The sequence below is a fragment of the Oncorhynchus tshawytscha genome, linkage group LG05, assembly GCF_018296145.1.
Source record: "Oncorhynchus tshawytscha isolate Ot180627B linkage group LG05, Otsh_v2.0, whole genome shotgun sequence".
NCBI classification, from domain to species: Eukaryota; Metazoa; Chordata; class Actinopteri; order Salmoniformes; family Salmonidae; genus Oncorhynchus; species Oncorhynchus tshawytscha.
The window spans coordinates 26,014,070-26,027,614 of NC_056433.1; the positions used below are offsets into that span (position 1 = coordinate 26,014,070).

General features: G+C 43.1%; 1 protein-coding gene across 3 annotated transcripts in view; it reads left to right on the top strand.

Annotated features, from left to right (window-relative positions):
* Positions 1-4,136: 4,136 nt before the first annotated feature.
* LOC112250387 (RAC-alpha serine/threonine-protein kinase) overlaps positions 4,137-13,545 on the top strand; it is a 46,061-nt gene continuing 36,652 nt past the window's right edge. For 2 of the 3 annotated variants that reach the window (XM_024420479.2, XM_024420480.2), the window contains exon 1: positions 4,138-4,293. The gene's annotated coding sequence lies outside the window, so the exon portion shown is untranslated. Of the gene's footprint in view, positions 4,294-13,545 lie in introns of all 3 variants that reach the window. The other variant, XM_042321746.1, reaches the window with a different exon arrangement.

Sequence of the window (13,545 nt, forward strand, 5' to 3'; positions counted from 1 at the left end):
TACCACATAATGACAAACAAAACCAGATTTTGACATTTTTACAAATGTATTAAAAAATACACTGCTCAAAAAAATAAAGGGAACACTTAAACAACACAAAGTCAATCACACTTCTGTGAAATCAAACTGTCCACTTAGGAAGCAACAGCGATTGACAATACATTTCACATGCTGTTGTGCAAATGGAATAGACAACAGGTGGAAATTATAGGCAATTAGCAAGACACCCCCAATAAAGGAGTGGTTCTGCAGGTGGTGACCACAGACCACGTCTCAGTTCCTATGCTTCCTGGCTGATGTTTTGGTTACTTTTGAATGCTGGCGGTGCTTTAGTGGTAGCATGAGACGGAGTCTACAACCCACACAAGTGGCTCAGGTAGTGCAACTCATCCAGGATGGCACATCAATGCAAGCTGTGGCAAGAAGGTTTGCTGTGTCTGTCAGCGTAGTGTCCAGAGCATGGAGGCGCTACCAGGAGACAGGCCAGTACATCAGGAGACGTGGAGGAGGCTGTAGGAGGGCAACAACCCAGCAGCATGACCGCTACCTCCGCCTTTGGGCAAGGAGGAGCAGGAAGAGCACCTGCCAGAGCCCTGCAAAATGACCTCCAGCAGGCCACAAATGTGCATGTGTCTGCTCAAACGGTCAGAAACAGACTCCATGAGGGTGGTATTAGGGCCCGACGTCCACAGGTGGGGGTTGTGCTTACAGCCCAACACTGTGCAGGACGTTTGGCATTTGCCAGAGAACACCAAGATTGGCAAATTCGCCACTGGCGCCCTGTGCTCTTCACAGATGAAAGCAGGTTCACACTGAGCACATGTGACAGACGTGACAGAGTCTGGAGACGCCGTGGAGAATGTTCTGCTGCCTGCAACATCCTCCAGCATGATCGGTTTGGCGGTGGGTCAGTCATGGTGTGGGGTGGCATTTCTTTGGGGGGCCGCACAGCCCTCCATGTGCTCACCAGAGGTAGCCTGACTGCCATTAGGTACCGAGATGAGATCCTCAGACCCCTTGTGAGACCATATGCTGGTGCGGTTGGCCCTGGGTTCCTCCTAATGCAAGACAATGCTAGACCTCATGTGGCTGGAGTGTGTCAGCAGTTCCTGCAAGAGGAAGGCATTGATGCTATGGACCACCCGTTCCCCAGACCTGAATCCAATTGAGCACATCTGGGACATCATGTCTCGCTCCATCCACCAACACCATGTTGCACCACAGACTGTCCAGGAGTTGGCAGATGCTTTAGTCCAGGTCTGGGAGGAGATCCCTCAGGAGACCATCCGCCACCTCATCAGGATCATGCCCAGGCGTTGTAGGGAGGTCATACAGGCACGTGGAGGCCACACACACTACTGAGCCTCATTTTGACTTGTTTTAAGGACATTACATCAAAGTTGGATCAGCCTGTAGTGTGGTTTTCCACTTTAATTTTGAGTGTGACTCCAAATCCAGACCTCCATGGGTTGATAAATTTGATTTCCATGTATAATTTTTGTGGGATTTTGTTGTCAGCACATTCAACTATGTGCAGAAAAAAGTATTTAATAAGAATATTTCATTCATTCAGATCTAGGATGTGTTATTTTAGTGTTCCCTTTATTTTTTTGGGCAGTGTATATAAAAATATATAATTTACATAATTATTCAGACCCTTTACTCAGTACTTTGTTGATGCACCTTTGACAGTGATTACAGTCATGAGACTTCTTGAATATGACGCAACAAGCTTGGCACACCTGTATTTGGGGACTTTCTCCCATTCTCCTCTGCAGATCCTTTCAACCTCAGTTGGATGGCAGCACAGCTATTTTCCGGTCTCTCTAGAGATATTCAATTGGGTTCAAGTTCAGGCTCTGGCTGGACCACTCAAAGACCTGTTGGAAGGTGAACCTTCACCCCAGTCTGAGGTCCTGAGCGCTCTGGAGCAGGTTATCATCAAGGATCTCTCTGTACTTTGCTCTGTTCATCTTTCCCTCGATCCTGACTAGTTTCCCAGTTCCTGCCGCTGAAAAACATCCCCACAAGATGATGCTGCCACCACTATGCTTCACTGTAGGAATGGTATTGTCCAGGTGATGAGCGGTGCCTGGTTTCTTCCAGACGTGACGCTTGGCATTCAGACCAAAGAATTCAAGCAGAGAATCTTGTTTCTCATGATCTGAGATTCCTTTATGTGCCTCTTGGCAAACTTCTAGCGGGCTGTAATATGCCTTTTGCTGAGGAGTGGCTTCCGTCTGGCCACTCTACCATAAAGGCCTGATTGGTGGAGTGCTGCAGAGATGGTTGTCCTTCTGGAAGGTTCCACAGAGGAACTCTGGAGCTCTGTCAGAGTGACCATCAGGTTCTTCTCCCCTGATTGCCAGATCTAGGAAGAGTCTTGGTGGTTCCAAACTTCTTCCATTTAAGAATGATGTAGGCCACTGTGTTCTTGGGAATGTTCAATGCTGCAGAAATGTTTTGGTACCCTTTCCCAGATCTGCGCTTCGACACAATCCTGACTCAGAGGTCTACGGACAATTCCTTCGACCTCATGGCTTTTGCTCTGACATGCACTGTCAACTGTGGGACCTTATATAGACAGGTGTGTGCCTTTCCAAATCATGTCCAATCAATTGAATTTACCACAGGTGGACTCCAATCAAGTTGTAGAAACATCTCAAGGATGACCGATGGAAACAGGATGCCACTGAGCTCAATTTCGAGTCTCATAGCAAAGGGTCTGAATACTTATACAAATAAGGTATTTCAGTTTTTTGCTAAAACAAGGTAAATGTTTTCCCTTTGTTATTATGGGGTATTGTGTGTAGATTGAGGATTTTTTCAAATGTAATCCATTTTAGAATAAGGCTGTAATGTAACAAAATGTGGAGAAAGTGAAGGGGTCTGAATACTTTATGAATGCACTGTAAAGAGAGAGAGAGTGAGAGAGAGAGAGAGAGAGAGAGAGAGAGAAAGAGAGGGCGAAAGAGAGAGAACGAGTGAGGGGGTCAATATACAGTATAATATACAGTAAAGGTTTGCTCGTTAATCCATTTCTGTTGATTACGTTATACAACAGTAATACTATGAAAGCCAAACTCTGTGTCACAAAGTAAAGAGGTATGGAAATAAACAACCTACATATAAGCTTCCTGATCTCATAACTAAACAAATTATGACTGATAATGAAAGTGTAGACATTTAAGGAAATATAGTTTCTTTTTGAGACTAAGTCTGTGAGACAGAACAGTTAGACAGCAGTAGCCTTGTTAAGCATATAACTACTCCAAATGAGGTCAATGAACCAAAGTGGTGTCACAGAACACTGAAAAGTGTCCGAGTAGTTTTCCAATAACAAATAGCTCATGAAGCACGGCTGTGTGTGTGTTTCTCGTAGTTGAGCCAGCTGAATGGAGGCCTTTTGTCCTGCTGGCAGACCCACTCTGCTCTGACTTCTTGTTTACCGGCTGAGGCTCTGACAGGGGATTTCCTCTGTGGCAAAAAAGAATCCCTAAATCTCATCATGGAGGCTTTTTACCGAAACTGTGTTGAAGTGTTGTCATTGTGGTATTACCTTTATTACACACTTACACCTTTATTACACACTTTCATGTGTACTATGAGTAGGCACACACACACTACTCCCCCACCACACACACACAAATGCTGCTCCATAATTCTAATGCACTCCCTCCCAATTATTATGGTAAATATGTGCCATTCATGTAACCTATCAAGAAAGAAGAGCCCAACTAATGGTTTGCTATACTGACTGTATACTGTAAGTAATTACCTTACATAACTAACTATTTTTCTGCATCAATTATAGACTCATAATGGGTATTAATTCTCATTTTAGCAATAATGATGATAGAATATTCTCTCAATTAAATTAAATATTCTCTCAATTACCCGTAAATACATTAGATAGATACAAAGCAAGTTGTTTCTGCCTACACTAAAGTGATCCATTTTATCATCATCATCCCATATAACGTTCTAGTTTAACAACACAGTCCCAGAAAACGTGGCATTTTGCATCTTGAGTGACACACTCAATGCAACGCACACACTGAACTCTTGAAACGGGTGAAAAGGCAAATGAGGTTACGGTACAGGTATAGGGTTGGCTTTAGGACCCAGGAGCGATTCAAATGTCGTTCAGACATAAGGCTCGGTTGGTTTAATGGGAGAAAGGCTAGACTTCTTGTGCACGAGGATACATTAACGAATACGCATGGACATATCTGCTGATAAATTGTCAAAGAGTCCAAGCAATGGCCCGGAATAACATTTGAATTGGTTAAGGTAAAGTACTGTGTTTGATTTCTTATTTTGTTGTTTCAGTCTTCAGTCATGCCAGAAAGGGTAGTTCCCATTGTAGTCAGTGGGATGCGGATATCTTCTTCACCCAATCTACTGCTAGGCCTAGAACTGTAAAAAAAACGAGCCAAAATATGAGAAATATTTACAATTCGGGATATTGTTCCACTTAGCCGACTGTGTGTAATGTGTAGCTTTGTGACGCATAGCTAATTTCCACAGTAATGCACGTTATTACATTTCTTACATTATATTTACGAAGAGTTCACATAATTACTGTAAAATCTTATTTTTTTTAGGTGTCGCGCACAGTGCTCGGGAAACTAAAGTAATTTCCCTGTCATTAATTGTTATATTAGTAGTACATTTGCTTTCATGCTGCTTGGCATCAGTTGGCCACAGCAAGGAGTGTAAATCCGCCGTACAGTGTTATTAGTGACAAGTCCAATAAGTTTTCCAACATCTTTATGTTCTTTGGTGAAGCTCAGCCTATTCACTCATTATTGTCTTGTAGCCTAATTTAGTTGAAACTTCGTTTCATTATTTTATTGATGAACCTAAAATAACTGACCTGGACTTGAAGGTTGTTCCATTGATATATTTTCTACATTGTAGGCTAACCATTGAGAATAAGGGAACCTGCTTTTTGCAGTAGGCTACACGTGTGCTGTAACCCTACTGTAACAATGGCCCCCACTTATTGCGTTATAGTGTGGAAACATTGTATCCATATCGTGTGTCAACCCTAAAAGATTGGCTGAAACGTTGTATTCAAACGGTGATTTGATTACAAAATGTATTTCATGAAAAGCAACCACTGTATGAAGTTCTAAATGACCTATTTTAGTGCATTTAAAAAAAAAAAGATTTCACACTATCTTTGCGTGATAGATTTGTGTCATGACATGCCATTTGCAAAAATGATATGATGTTAAACTGTCAGATTTACAGTGCATCTGCCTATTCTCAATTATGGATTTTGCCACAGGCGAGGAAGTGCAGTAATCACCATGATTCTTTTTGATTTTTTACTTTTACTCCATATTACTTAGAGAACAAAATATAGAACGTTTAGGAGATAGTGAGATTGTGTGTTTGTGTTGAAGCATTTCAAAACAAGATGTGATGGACAGAGGCTAGTATTCATTATCAATCTCCAGGAATAATTGATCTGAAATTATGCCTACAGCAAAAATACCTCTCAAAACACTACAATTACATAACAGAAAAATTGACTTAAAATCCTTACACTGACAAAGTGACCGGTGAAAATGTAGCAAGGCTTTCCTCTGGTACCCAACTCAGCATCTTTCGATACCAATGTCCAAGCCAAGGGCAGGGTTATTGTGAGCATAAGGAATAACACGCAAATTAAATCAGACACCACGCACACACGTTGTCTCTCTCACACAACTACTATCTCCTCTTAGACATGCTCCTAAAATCTAGTGTGTGTGGATTACCTTGAGAAGAGAGAGAGCACACACTAACAAGGAGGTCAGACAGGATTCAAGGCAGATTTGTGGTGATGCCAGGGTACCACTGACAGTTTTTCGGAGGAGGAAGGGGGAGCATATTGAGGCTTAAAACAAACAAGTTGCCATGAAAATAATCCATTCCAGTTGGGAACAGTTCTCCACTAAATGCCAATATCTTTGTTTGATCATGGTCAATACTCACAGTTGTTGCTAAACATGGCAGATAAATCATTTTGAAGCCAGAAATTAGATGGTTACGAACGTCTCACATATAACGTGTGTGCCTGGGGTTGTTTTGAGGAACAGGAGACCTAAAACATAATACAAAGACTGAAAAAACACACCAGAGGATGGAGAGTGCAAGAGACAGGCTGTGACAACTTTTTGAAGTAAGCAGTAGTGTGAACTGTTTGCCCTGTGGATGTAAATACCTCATATTTGGTTGTAGCCTGAATATGAGGAATGTCTCTGGAGTCTGCTGCTGTAGCACAGACAAGCGTATTGTGCCGGTCAGCGAGCCAAGAGGTTCAGATGTACTATCAGACAAATGGCAAGAGGAGTTGTTGTGTCAACCGCGCGCACACACACACATACACACAACCTCCAGATCTCATGACATTTTGACAAGGGGTCCACCCTCACCTCTTACAACCCTCAAAGCATTTCACTGTCTCTGTGTGTTTGGGAAAGATAACCCTTTGAATCCCATCAGAGGTCAAGGAGTGGGGCAGCATGAAGGATATCAGTCAAACAACATGTCAGTATTTGAGTCTTTCAACCCAATTTATTGTCTAGACAGATGAGGTCTGGAAGAAACGTCTAATCATGGCTACTTCTCAAGGGTTTACGAATTAACTAGCCACAACCACCTTAAAACAGACACTTCTGTTTGCAATCCATAGTCAGTCTCTTTTGAACTCTTTCTCACGCACAGACATCCAGTCAAGCTTACAGCGCCAGCCTAGTTGTTACACCCAGTAATAGTCTCTCTTAACTAAGCTGAGTGTATTTCATATGCTTATGTTTTACAGGGAGGTAAAATATGCTGTACACTAATTGCATAAATAAGCACTCTGTTACCCATCTTCACGCTCGTCAGGAAAAATGTGGCGACTCACTCAAGGTGGTCCATTTGAAAACAAGGGGGGTGGTGGTTGCTTAGTTACCTAACATAAAAACAAACAACAATCTAAACACTGTAATTCAGAGGCGAACCACCCTGTCCAAAGTCATTAGAATTCAAGGAATGGATCTGGAAATGAGTTTTATATTTGGGTCCTGTAAATGCTCCTTCTATGCTATTCACCCAATCATTGTTCCCTTTTGCTCCGTCTGTTCCCGAACATTAGCAATTAATGCAAAGGATGTTGACAGCCTACTGAATGTGAGGATGTTGAAAGTCTGCTGAATATGAGGATATTGACAGCCTGCTGAATATGAGGATATTGACAGCCTGCTGAATATGAGGATATTGACAGCCTGCTGAATGTGAGGATATTGACAGCCTGCTGAATGTGAGGATATTGACAGCCTGCTGAATGTGAGGATATTGACAGCCTGCTGAATGTGAGGATATTGACAGCCTGCTGAATGTGAGGATATTGACAGCCTGCTGAATGTGAGGATATTGACAGCCTGCTGAATGTGAGGATATTGACAGCCTCTTTTAAACAACTCTTAACAGAAGTTACCTCCACACTGATTACATGAGTAACATTTGTCACGTTTCTGTCTCAATTGATTCTGGCAGATTATGCAAAGTTGCCAGACATGATTGGAAACAACAATCAATCTGAAGAAAGTTGCACCACACAGGATTGGGGTTCTTTCTTTAGAATATTGTGTACTAGAAGGTGAGGGATCATTAGCTAACATGGTCAGTGGTCACCTGGTTAGTAACCGAACAGAACAGCAAATAAAATAGTAGGTCTGGTATGGGCAACGTGGCTGACTCTTGTATTTGCATCATTTCACCCATTTAGTGGAATGAACCTGGGGAACTCTACCTGTCAGGAACTCTACCTGGCAGAAACAGCTGCTACATGTATAAGTCGTTAGGACTAAGGGTGATTCCACATAAAAGTCCTCCCTCAGCCTTTACACTGCACACACTGGCTCATGCACATTATCTACCGTCTGCAGTTTCGGGCCTGGCAGACTTTGTATGTTAACTCAATCCATTGACAAAACTGCAGGTTTATTTGCCTGCTATCATCCTTTTCAAGGGCCAACATCTCCTGTACTTTGAAAGGCACACTTGCACAGAGCCGCTGCTGGGATGCACCCTATTCACCATAAAACCCTGCTACTCCACATGTTAATTAATGTCAAGGCATGTCCACTGACATCCCCCAAATCCCAGCTGTGGATGTGCAGCTGCGTGGCATGAAGAAGAGTCCATCCTCTTTCTTGCTGTATTTTATACACTCCCTCTCTCTTCTCTGCAGCAGCTTCCCTGGCTCCCTGACACTGGGGCGCGTGGTGCACACTCCACCATGACGAGGCCACAAATGTCGAACTAGGCGTGGCGGTGGCAGCCCTAAGGGGCCTCTGTTTTTCCTCTTTCCCACTTTCTTTCCCTCCCTCATTTCCCATTCCTCCCTCTCGTTCTCCCTCCCTCTGTATTGGTCTTTCTCTTGCTCCTACTCTTTCTCCTTCTTTCTTCCTTCTCTCCTCCCCTCCCTCTCTGGCTTGGCCACGTGACCAGCTGTGAGGGCGTTGGGTTCATTCGAGTGCTGCAGTGTGTGTGTGTGTGTGTGTGTGTGTCTGAGGGAGCGAGTGTTTTGGCCATGGGCCAAGTCTCTTTTCTCCTTAGCAGCCAGCCGGCAGTGGCGGGGTGGGCGGGTGGGGGGACGTGCAGGCGTCTTTGGGAGGGGTGGAGCGCTCTGGGCTGCAGGAGTGTGCCTGAACCAGGAGGAGATGTCAGTGTGAGGTCCTAAGGGACGTGTGTGTGTGTGTGTGTGTGTGTGTGTGTGTGTGTGTGTGTGTGTGTGTGTGTGTGTGTGTGTGTGTGTGTGTGTGTGTGTGTGTGTGTGTGTGTGTGTGTGTGTGTGTGTGTGTGTGTGTGTGTGTGTGTGTGTGTGTGTGTGTGTGTGTGTGTGTGTATGCATGAGACATTTTTGTGTGGTTTTGGTACGGTAGCATTTGTTAGAGTTATTAGTCTGGTTTTGTGTGTGCATGACATGACCATTTGTATCAACCTATAGGTGTTTTTGTGAGAATGTGTTTACTGCACATGTTTCTATGTGCTCCCATGTGTTGGGCTGCATGCTGTTGATAACGTGTGAGAGGAGTGAGTGTTTCTGTTTCTTACATGTTTTGTATGTCTGTTGTTGGATAATTTAGTGTTAGCTGTTTTGTGCATCCATGTGCTTCTGCTGGCATAATACGAGTGTGTGTTTGTGCATCCGTGTGCTTCTGCTGGCATAATACGAGTGTGTGTTTGTTCATCCGTGTGCTTCTGCTGGCATAATACGAGTGTGTGTTTGTGCATCCATGTGCTTCTGCTGGCATAATACGAGTGTGTGTTTGTGCATCCATGTGCTTCTGCTGGCATAATACGAGTGTGTGTTTGTGCTGCACGTTGGGGCAGGGGAGTTAACCACATGGGCAAGAGGGCTGTTAAAGATATCTGTCATTCACAGGAGCACTGTGGTCTCTTTCTGTGAGTACCAAGGAAATCGGAAAGGGACCATCGCGCTCTCCCAGAAGTTTGGTTGATGCGTAAAATCTGTGAATTCACAAAGCAAAAGGGTGTGATGGGTCCGCACTAAAGAATGTCACATAAAGCTTACTTCATTTTTCGAGGAGCCAGACATTAGGAATGGACATTTTACCTTTTTCAACTGTTTGAGTACTCGCACTACTTTTTTTTCTTCCAGTACTCTTAATAGTAAATAAATAAAAGCTGTTTTTAGAACACATTGCCTGCACTGGAATTTGTTTGTGGTGAATTTGTCTACATGCCTAGGTTTCCCATGCTCGGTCTTGGGCACCCAAAGGGGTGCACATTTAGTTTTTTCCCTAGTACTACACAGCTGATTCAACTAATCATCAAGCTTTTATCATTTGAACCTTCAGCAGTGTGGTGCTTGTTTGTAGGAGCCTATGGCTGTGGAATGGCATAGCCTTGTTTTGTTAATTTAACAGACAAGATGCTCTTATTTCCCGAGCCCTTATCACAGTCAAGACACATTTTCTCGTAAAAAATAGAACAGAAGTGATGCACATCTCCTGTCTGGAACACTTATTCTCAAACAGTGATCATTTGAAACTGGGCTCAATTTGGAGAGTTGAAAAATATTTTTCAGGGGTACAAACCAAAACAATCGGTCTTCTTTTCGATATACAGACATTTTGATTTAGATTATCCTGACTGTTAACAATTCCACATTGGACACCAGTGTTTGGTGAGTAGGTCTATTCTTAATGATTCTGACGAAAATATGAACTTTGTCTTCATCAAAATAATGTTTTTGCATATTTTCAGTCTGGAACCTGTCTATTTAGGGTGGTTATACCCTAGTCTAACCAATTCTAAATGGCACTAGCAGTTTGCAAAGTAGGGGTCATCACTAGCTACCACAGCCACAAAGTCATAAACAATAAATCGTTAATCATAAACCCTGCCTGTTTCTAAATCAAATCAAATCAAATGTATTTGTATAGCCCTTCGTACATCAGCTGATATCTCAAATTGCTGTACAGAAACCCAGCCTAAAACCCCAAATAGCAAGCAATGCAGGTTGTAGAAGCACGGTGGCTAGGAAAAACTCCCTAGGAAGAAACCTAGAGAGGAACCAGGCTATGTGGGGTGGTCAGTCCTCTTCTGGCTGTGCCGGGTGGAGATTATAACAGAACATGGCCAAGATGTTCAAATGTTCATAAATGACCAGCAGGGTCAAATAATAATAATCACAGGCAGAACAGTTGAAACTGGAGCAGCAGCCCGGCCAGGTGGACTGGGGACAGCAAGGAGTCATCATGTCAGGTAGTCCTGAGGCATTTCTACAATTTCTCTTTTTAAAATCAGATTTTAAACTTAACCCTGAACCACACTGCTAACCTTATGCCCAACCTTTCATGAGTTTTTCTAATATATAGACTTTGATTTTGTGACTGGCAGCTAGTGACAACCGCAAAGTAGCTGAAGCGGGAAATTACGCAATTGTTCCAAACTTGCAGCTCATTATTGTAACACATATTTCGCTACTTCAGTCAACCAGTCCATTTTACATTTGTGATAAAACTGTCGTCATCCCATCAGTTAGATATGTTTTTAAAGGCATTTATTTCTGTAGGCACACTCCAGTGTGTAGAGGGAGCGCTCGGAACACAATTGAGTGAGACACGGAGGTGTGAAGGCTTTTAGGGAGCAGAATGTGTGATGCTTGGCTTGGTTTGTTTTTTCTTGTGTCCCGCAAATGCACAGGTACAAATGGAACACTAGAGTTAAAGTAAATGAACGTTTTGGTCAAGACAACATTTTGACCAAATAGTTTTACGGTATTAGACTTTCTTTAAAAAACATTTTTTTTATTTTTTATCTCTGGTTAAATATTGAGTTTTGACGTCTGTTTGAGTACTAGATTATTCATGCCCACCCCTACCAGACATTGATGGGTGGACCATCCCCAATCTGTCATGCTGATTGAGTTCAAATAACAGACTGGAAGCTTCAAAAGGAGGGTGGTGCTTGGAATCATTGTTCTTCCTCTGTCAATCATTGCTTTGCATCATTGCTTTGCACAAAAAGGGCTTCACAGGCAAGGATATTGCTGCCAGTAAGATTGCACCTAAATCAACCATTTATCAGATCATCAAGAACTTCAAGGAGAGCGGTTCAATTGTTGTGAAGAAGGCTTCAGGGCGCCCAAGAAAGTCCAGCAAGTGCCAGGACCGTCTCCTAAAATTGATTCAGCTACGGGATCGGGGAACCACCAGTACAGAGCTTGCTCAGGAATGGCAGCAGGCAGGTGTGAGTGCATCTGCACGCACAGTGAGGCGAAGACTTTTGGAGGATGGCCTGGTGTCAAGAAGGGCAGCAAAGAAGCCACTTCTCTCCAGGAAAAACATCAGGGACAGACTGATATTCTGCAAAAGGTACAGGGATTGGACTGCTGAGGACTGGGGTAAAGTCATTTTCTCTGATGAATCCCCTTTCGGATTGTTTGGGGCATCTGGAAAAAAGCTTGTCCAGAGAAGACAAGGTGAGCGCTACCATCAGTCCTGTGTCATGCCAACAGTAAAGCATCCTGAGACCATTCATGTGTGGGGTTGCTTCTTAGCCAAGGGAGGGGACTCACTCACAATTTTGCCTAAGAACACAGCCATGAATAAAGAATGGTACCAACACATCCTCTGAGAGCAACTTCTCCCAACCATCCAGGAACAGTTTGGTGACGAACAATGCCTTTTCCAGCATTATGGAGCACCTTGCTATAGGGCAAAAGTGATAACTAAGTGGCTCGGGGAACAAAACATAAATTTTTTTGGGGTCCATGGCCAGGTAACTCCCCAGACCTTAATCCCATTGAGAACGTGTGGTCAATCCTCAAGAGGCGGGTGGACAAACAAAAACCCACAAATTCTGAAAAACTCCAAGCATTGATTATGCAAGAATGGGCTGCCATCAGTCAGTATGTGGCCTAGAAGTTAATTGACAGCATTCCAGGGCGGATTGCAGAGGTCTTGAAAAAGAAGGGTCAACACTGCAAATATTGACTCTTTGCATCAACTTCATGTAATTGTCAATAAAAGCCTTTGACCCTTATGAAATTGTCACGATGTTCGTAATAATGATGGTCGGACCAAGGCGCAGCATACTTCGAGTTCCACATACTTTTAATGAATAAAGTGAAACTTAAGCAAATACAAAACAAATAAAGAACAAACAAACCGTGACAACAATGCAGTGTGAACAGGCAACTAAACATAAACAATATCCCATAACCCACAGGTGGAAAAAATGATATTTAAGTATGATCCCCAATTAGAGACAATGATAACCAGCTGCCTCTAATTAGGAATCATGCAAATCACCAACATAGAAAATCAAACAGAACACCATATAGAAAATATAAACTAGAACAACCCTGGCCTACTCTACCATAGAAAAGAAAAGCTTTCTATTGTCAGGATGTGACAGAAATGCTTGTAATTATACTTCAGTATTCCATAGAAACATCTGACAAAAATATCTAAAGACACTGAAGCAGCAAACTTTGTGGAAATTAATATTTGTGTCATTCTCAAAACTTTTGGCCACAATTGTACAGTTAGGGGCCTGTCTGATTTGTTGAAGACTACATATGTCTTCAATGTGCCTTAAAACATCACAACGGATGTAGTCTGACCTATAGTGTGGCTCGCTGAGTTTGTACATCCTAAGGAAATGTGCGTTTTATGTTGACGGACAGTTCCCCACAAAGTCTAATCACTGAAAAAACACTGTCTCGCAATCTCCCCCTTTCTGGTTTCCTCACCTTAACCTCTGCTTAGTCCTGTCAGCATTCTTTCTGTGCTGTGCAACATGAGTGTGGTTTGACAGTGGGGCTCCATGTACTGCAAGGCAACAAGCAAAAAAGGTCACTGCAAGGTCTCTAACTTCATGTTTGCCTCAACGTAGACAAAACATGCCTCTCTGGGAGCTGTGTACGACCTCCTGGTGAACCCCTCCGGGTTTTTTCGCTCTCTCCTACAGGCAACTCATTACACGAGACATTGCATACACACAACCTCTTGACCCTTGGCTTGCCCC